The 8,306-nt window shown below is 36.0% G+C and overlaps 1 protein-coding gene across 3 annotated transcripts in view; it reads right to left on the reverse strand.

Annotated features, from left to right (window-relative positions):
* SUPT3H (SPT3 homolog, SAGA and STAGA complex component) overlaps positions 1 to 8,306 on the reverse strand; it is a 550,537-nt gene that overhangs the window by 457,817 nt on the left and 84,414 nt on the right. The window lies entirely within an intron of this gene.

Consider the following 8,306-nt stretch of genomic DNA (forward strand, 5'->3'; position numbering starts at 1 on the left):
GTGTGTTCAGTTTATGAAAATTCAGTAAGCTATACACTTATAATTTGTGTTCTTTTCTATATGCATTTTACTTCATCCATTTTTTAGAAAAAAAACCACTATGACATATTTCTAAATTTGTTGTTATCAAGAATCCTTTCAGAAATTATCTATGACGTTCTATAAACTGCTGCTGATAGTTATCAAAAGCATCATGGTCATAAAAGACACAGAATGAATGGGAATTATCACAGATTGGAAGAAACTTAAGATGATGAAGACAGAACCTCTAAATGCAATGTGGGATACTACACTGGTAACTGAAAAAGAAAAACCCCTTGAGGGAAAAACTGTAACATTTAAATAAAGTCTGCCATTGAGTTAATAGTTTTAATCAAAACTATCATTCCCTGGCTTCATAATTATACTACGGGTAGGTAAGTTGTTACATTAGGATAAGATGGGTGAAGAGCACATATGAACTCATTATACTATTTCTGCAACTTTTCTGACAGGCTTACATTATTGCAAAATAAAAAGTTACAAAACATCATTTTGTGACTACATACATTCATGTAAGTTTTACTCAATGACTTACAAACCGGAAAATCTCCCTCCTACTAGACTATCATCTACCATCCTATCAAGTTTCCTAACCGAGAAGCAACCAATACCCTGTGTATTTTGTACATCCTTTCAAAGATTTTCTTTCTTTTCTATTATTTAAGTACAGCTGGCATAGCATGTTGTGTGAGTTTCAGGTGCCCAACATAGTGACTTAACAAGTCCATACCCAGTACTCACTACAGTAAGTGTAGCTACTGTCACCACACAACATTATATAATACTGTTGACTGTATTCCCTTCACTGTACTTTTCATCTCCATGCCATATTTAGTTTATAACTGAAAATGTGTACTTCTTAAACCTCTTCACCTATTTTACCCATTCCCCCACCACCCTCCCACTCTGGAAACCATCAGGCTGTTCTCTTTGTTCCTTTTTGTGTAGATTCCACATATAAGTGAAATCATATGCTATTTGTCTTTCTCAGACTTATTTCACTTAGCATAATACCCTCTAGGTCCAACCATGTCGTCACAAATGGAAAGACCTCATTCTTTTTTAGACCAAGTAATACTCTATTGCATACATGTATCAAATCTTGATCCACTCATCTACCAATGGACAATTACTTCCGTATCTTGGCTACTGTAAATAATGATGCATTAAACACAGCAATACCTGTATCAAATCAGTGTTCTGTTTTCCTTGGATAAACACTCAGAAGTGGAATTACTAGACCATATGGTTATTTCTATCTGTAAATTTTCAGGAATCTTCATACTGTTTTCCACAGTGGTTACATCAATTTACATTCCCACCAGCCGTGAACAAGAGTTCCCTTTTCTCCACATTTTCACCAACACTTATTATTTCTTGTCTTTTTGATACTAGCCATTCTGATTGGTGTGAAGTGATATCTCATTGTGGTTTTGATTTACATTTCCCTGATGACTGATGTTGAACATCTTTTCACGTGTCTGGTGGCCATCTGTCTTCTCTGCAAAAATGTCTAGTCAGGTCCATTTTTAATCAGATTATTTGTGGGGATTTTTGGTGTTGAGTTGTAGACGTTCTCCATATATTTGGAATATTAATCTCTTATCATATAAATCATTTGTAAATATCATCTTCCATTCACTTTACTGATTGTCTTCATCTTATTGATGGTTTCCTTTGCTGTGTGCAAAAGGATTATTTACTTTCGTGTAACCCCATTAGTTTATTTTCAGACACTATTTTACGTATATGCAAGCAAATACATACGTGAGTATCTGTGCATATTATTTTCTGCAGGAGTAGCTTATTTAGCAATTCCAGTTACAGAATCTGTGCAAACACTGAGCTGAAAGATTCTCCTACAAGGACATCAGCTGCATCACTGTTCATTATACCAAAAAGTCAAACACACTCACATATATAAAACCACCAAAGGGGTGCTCAAGTGGCTCAGTCAGGTTATGATCTCGTGGTTCATGAGTTCGAGCCCTGAATCAGGCTTTGTGCTGACAGCTCAGATCCTGGAGCCTGCCTCAGATTCTGTGTCTCCTTTCCTCTCCCCTTCTCTCTCTCTCTCTCCAAAATGAATAAACATTAAAAAAAATTTTTTTAAACTGCCAAAAACTTGAATACAACCAGTTTGAATAAACATACATTAAAATACTATAAAGACATGTAAACAGGGTGATACACAAAACTAAGTGCTTATTCAAGAAATGCAAGGATCATTTAACATTCAAAGATGCCTATTTAAAAAGCTTCAGTTTTTTTAAATTATAACCTAGAAACGTATATACTAGAACTGAAAATAAATTCATAGAGTTAAAAAATACAACTATGAAAACACATATAATATAATCAAATGATATGCAAAGAGAAGAAAGCTATGCACCGAAGTAACTGTTCATTTGTTTTGGTTTTTGATGTTTTAGGTTATGTGACATAGACTGCAATGAGGGCCCAGTTCTTCACCCTTCCCTGTATATGGACCCTTTTCCATGTGACTTTGCTATTCTTCTCACTAAAGAGACTGCATCCATTTCCCATCCCTTGAACCTTAGCTGGACTTGTGATTTACCATGGCCAACAGATTAAAATGGAAATGATATGTCCACAACGACATCAGTCTTCAAAATGCACTGCATTTTTTGCACTTTATTACACTTTTGCGATCATCATGAGAACATACCTAGGGCTGGCGTGTTGCATGATGAAATAAAATTAAACCAAGCTATTGATAGCCAAGGACATCCTAGGTCAACAGAACTGGTGAAGTCCTGTCATGAGCAACAATGATTTATAGTTGTATACCATAGAAACTTCACGAGTGTGTGTGATACAGCATTATTGTTGGCTACAGATAACTTATACAAGATTCTTAACTATTTACTGCTTTAACAACAGTACTTTGGTTGTCAGAAACCTGTATTTTAATTCCAATACCTCTAAAGACAGACCACATTTCCCATTAAGTTTTTTCTTATGATCTTATCTTTATATTAAACTCTTCAACCAAAGGTGACATTATTTAATAATTACTTATGCTTGTTTTGTGATTCTTACATTAAATCCTTAAATGTGATACTGAAACTCATTTGGGGTTCTCCATTTTAACCCAGTAGTCTCAAATTAATTATTTTAAAGATAAATTCTAATACCTCACAGAAATGGTTTTCACTACTAGCAGTAACTTCCTTAATTATATTAACTACTTCTATATTACTGTATAACAACACTATCCTAATTATCTTTCCTTTACAAAGAAAAGGACACTTAGAGCAGATCATCATGAAGTATTATAAGATTAGCCCTTCTGCTACACATGGAATCCTGAGGCTAAAATAATCAGACAGGTTTCTATGGGCTACAACCAAGAGGAAAATGTAATTCAGGCACCAGTAAAAATAGATAAAAACAATTCAGATAATTACTCCTTATCTCTACCGCCCATAAATATTCCATCACCAGTGGATCTGGAAGGCCAGATGCCAGAAGAAAACAGAGTGATATATGGTGGAGCCACAAGAATTCAAGCAGGTACAGATTAGATGGCTCTGATTAGATCATCCACCCACAGGGACTCAGGAGACACAACCCTGGGCAGAATCCGTACTATATGTGCTGAGGTTTATACACCAAATACTGCACACTATTTGGCTCTCCTACTATGAAATATAAATTAATAATGTTTCAAATCTATAGAGATCTATTTCTAACTATAATATAAAACACAAATCACATATTGGCCATGTTAAATATAAACTGCTGCCTTTCAAAAGTTCCATCATTATCTTCTTCCATGAAAATATTACCAACTATGAAAATAAGTGAGTGGGAATGTGTAATTTGAAAATATTTGGCCAAAGAAAAAGCCCACTATGACTAAAACAAGATGGCAAATGACTTCATCTTCTTTTGGAAAATGACCTCATTATGACAACTAGCTAACCAACAAGCTTCCAAAGCCACTAACAGTAGCTTACAGAGTCACAGCTGTTACTTTTTCTAACAACTGAAAGTTGATTTCATTTTAAATGTCATTTCAAAAGAACTGAATGATTTCTTCAAAGTACTACAATTTATGAGCAAGAATGACATTGAGTAGAGCACAATGATAAGTCTGTGATTTGTTCAATAAAGATGATTATAAAGAATGACAGAACAAAGTCAAAAAACACCTCATTGTGGCATTCTTGAACAACAAGCAGACATATTTAGGAGAACTGAAAATCATTCATAAATAAGACAATAAATATAAAAAGTGCTTGCTTTGACCTTTAAGCAACAGAAAAATCATTTGATAGAGAAGGTATGATATAAATTTTTGATAACCAGCTTCTTTCAAAACAAAAACAGATGACTATTTGAATAAATTTTCTGAAAAGAATACATGAATAATTTATGCAATTTAAAACGTTCAGACCCCAGACACAATGGAAAACCTGTCACTATTAAAATTCCTGTGGAGTTCTGTGTCTCCAATTGTTTACCACTTTCGTTATTAAAACGCCCTACATGATGGAGCACCTAGGTCCCTGATGTCGTCTTTTGCTACATTGCCTACCCCACCTCTACTCAGTCCATTCTTATAAACAGATGTTAAACAAAGGTTCGCAAGGGGAGGAACTTTGGCTTCAACATAGATATGGGACCTGATAAACAAATTATCGCCCTCGAGGCAGTGGAAGAGCACAGGAGACAAAATCTCTGATCATCTAACTAGCCTCACGGCCCACCAATGTTTGACATGTATCAATGTCAAGTGCCAATCGCTATAAAACCCGCAGCCCCCCTCAGAAAGGCTGCCATCTCTCACGCCTCTACAGTGTTGCAGAACACGGTCCATCTCTTTAGAATTCCCGAACTTACCTGTCCCCATGTCCCCACAACTGCCACTACCGGTGCCACAACCTTCTTTCCTATCCCAACCATGGCACGCCTGGGTGCTGAGATGTAACGTAGTGAAATGTTTAAAAGCATAGACTTGGGGGCCAAACTGTCTAAATTTCAATCTTTACTCCAAATTGAATTCAAATTCTGTACCATCTTCATAAAGTCTTTACCTCTGTTCTACAGCTCCCTTATCTGTAAACTGGGATAAGAATCGTAGTTGTTATAGAAGGTTGTTGAGCTATAAATGAGCTAATGTATGTAGAGCCCTAAAAGAGTATCCCTCACACAAGATACACTTTGAGTGTTAACTATTACCTTAAGATTCAGCGGAAGTGTCATATCTAGCTCTACTGTTATCCCTCAAATTAAGTTAGGGACACTTCCTCTGACATCCTTAGGTTTTGTTCATCCACTTACCTCCTAATATGCTCTCATGTTCTTCATCCATTCCTATATCACCAGCACTAAACACAATTACTACCACATACTGTATATTCAGGATACTTAGTACAATGAATGAAAGAAACAATAAAGTAATAGAGGATACAATGATTCCAAGGCACATGATCTTAACTATAGGATATAAATAGGCAGGAGTATCAAGCATGATTAGAGGATTTATACACTGCACAGAAGCACCTGGCTGAGAAAGCAGGTAACAACCGAACTACCCAGCCACACATCCTGGTACAAGGAACAGTACACCAGAAGAAGGGAGCGACTGTTTTTGCTTTTTAAACCCAAAGGTGCCATCTTCATCACTCCTCGGCCTTTTGGCTAAGATTGAGTGCAAAAGTGCCATCTTCTCACCATGTGTATGATACAGGGATTTTAACCCAGAGAGGGAGTCTTTTCCTAAGTAATCTCTGCAGAAAGAGCACCTTTCCTAAGTCACAGAAAGGATGAATCAATAAAATGTGGTATCTACATACAATGGAATTCAGTCTTAAATAGGAAGGGGAAATTCTGGAATGCACACTTATGGATGAATCTTAGAGACGCTATGCCAAATGAAACAAGCCTGTCAAACAAAAAAGGACGAATACTGTACAATTGTACTCATACCTAAAACAAACTCAGAGAGAGAGAAAACAGAATGGTGGGCGCCAGGGGCTAGGGACAGGGAGGGATTAGGAGCTATCATTTAATGGCTGTTAAGTTTCACTTTGGGAAGATCAGAAAGTTCTGAAGATGGATGGTAGAGATGGTTACATAACAATGAGAATGTACTTAACACCTCCAAACTGTACCTTCAAAAATAGTTAAAATGGCAAATTTTCTACCTATAAACAAATTTACATCAATTTTTTTCTTACTTGCAAAAACAAAGGCAACTTCCCAACTTTAAATGATTTATACTAATAATTACTTGTGGCAAGATACCACACTTAGTTACTTGTGCATCTTGTAAACATCTTTTGAAATGTCAAACGGTTACTTTTGTGTACTAAAATAATACATTATTCAGTTACATATGCTGCACACTGCTTTCCTAAAATTGTAATATCTTTATGGCTTAGAATAGCTAATAATATGTAGTGACATCTGCTTTAAAAAGTTTCCAGGTTAAAAGGACTCTGGTTATGTTTTTATTATACAATATTATGGGGCCAGAGGTACCCATTTCCTACCAAAATTTACCAATATAATCTTCTAAAGAGAATCCCAAGGCTGCCATCAGGTAATGTCGGAGCTCATCTCCCCGATGTGGTACATTTCACTTCCAGATTCTCAACTTTCACAATATGATGTCAACTCTACTCCAGTTCAACCTCAAAGCATAAGTCACTCCTTCCCTGGCAACCGAGAAGAACTGAAATCTATGTCTCTTTCAGGAATTACCACTGAGAACTGACAGTGACAGCATTTTTTATGAAAAGACTTAAACATGTATAATATGTCAGTTCAATAATGCTGGGGTCCACTTTCAGTCAGAATATTGTCTTTACGTTAAAAAAAATCACACATTCAAATATAATAACTATGCTGCACTAATGAAGAATATAGAGGACAAAAACCACGATGCATTCAGCAGTGCTTTAAAATGCGTTTGTGCTTTATCACCCACAGAAATAAGTGCATATAGTAGAGACACAGTAGGATATGCACTTGACAAAACATGTTAAAGTCTACATTCAATATTCTCCGAGTACTGTTGCTAAATCCATAGATTCCTTGCAATAATCAAGCTATGGGATACTCTAAGGTGCTCTTAAGATCCATGCCTTGATAAAGACAAATCAGTAGAGACAGCACAACTTTGTGTCTATCCTCTGTGCTTCAATCCATCTTTCCACCTACCATTCCCCCCTTCCACTGAACTGCACTTTGCTGTGACGACGTCAGTCAATACCAAAGCACAGGAGGAGACACGATCCTGTGAGTGTACCCATTATACGTGATACAGGTGACACATAGGGTACCCAGGAAAAACTACTCTATTTCTAGAAAATCTACAGGGGGGGATTTTTTGGTCTTAGCATCATCAACAAAGAATGACTCACACACTTCCTTCAACCTTATAGGAGGAAACTGAATCTTAACGCTTAGTGCTTCCTAACTTTCTTTTACATAGTCCATCTTCAACAGTATTACATATCAACATGCTATCACACTCCCATTTACTTAATTAACATTTTCTTCAAATACCAACCCTTGTTTTACTTACATAAATTTTAAAGGGAATCTTTTTAATTACTATTATAAATAAAAATCTAGAATCATTTATGATACAGAAGAGAACTGTAAAAATGAAAATGTTATTAAACTTTAATGACATATTGCTACTTGCTTTTGGTTAAGCCTACTCGTGTAGGTTTACTTACAAATTACTTCAAAGCTTGTACATTACTGAGAATGTAATGTAAAGTCACCATCCCTTTTTGTCAAATACATTATTTGATACAGTTGAAATCTCTTTTGCACTGACTTCCCTCATGCTCTCTCTTTCCCTTCGCAGAAATAACCACTATTCCATACTTGGTGTGTACCCTTCTCATTCGTGTTCTGGAATACTATTCTTATGCACGATATATTAGTATGGTTTTGTTTTTAAAAATCTGCATTAGTAATGCCACTGTTGTACAGTTTGTTTTGAGCTCAACTTTGTTTTCACAATGTACCCACTCATACTGATACACACTGACTTCCTTCATTTTCACTGTCCAATAGCAACTATTCTATGTATTTGTTTCTACTTATCCATTCCCCTCTTTGATATTTGGATTGCTTTTTAATTTTGACATTATAAGCAACGCCTCAATGAATGCCTTAGGCACATTTCTTTGTGCTCAGTTTCCTAGCCCTATGTGAAAGGTTCTCAGGTATATTGGTTATTTGGGGGAGGGGGTATGGATTTAGAAACTGAAAAC

This window comes from Puma concolor, chromosome B2 (genome assembly GCF_028749965.1).
Source record: "Puma concolor isolate L17-30 chromosome B2, mPumCon1.1.hap2, whole genome shotgun sequence".
Taxonomy (NCBI): domain Eukaryota; kingdom Metazoa; phylum Chordata; class Mammalia; order Carnivora; family Felidae; genus Puma; species Puma concolor.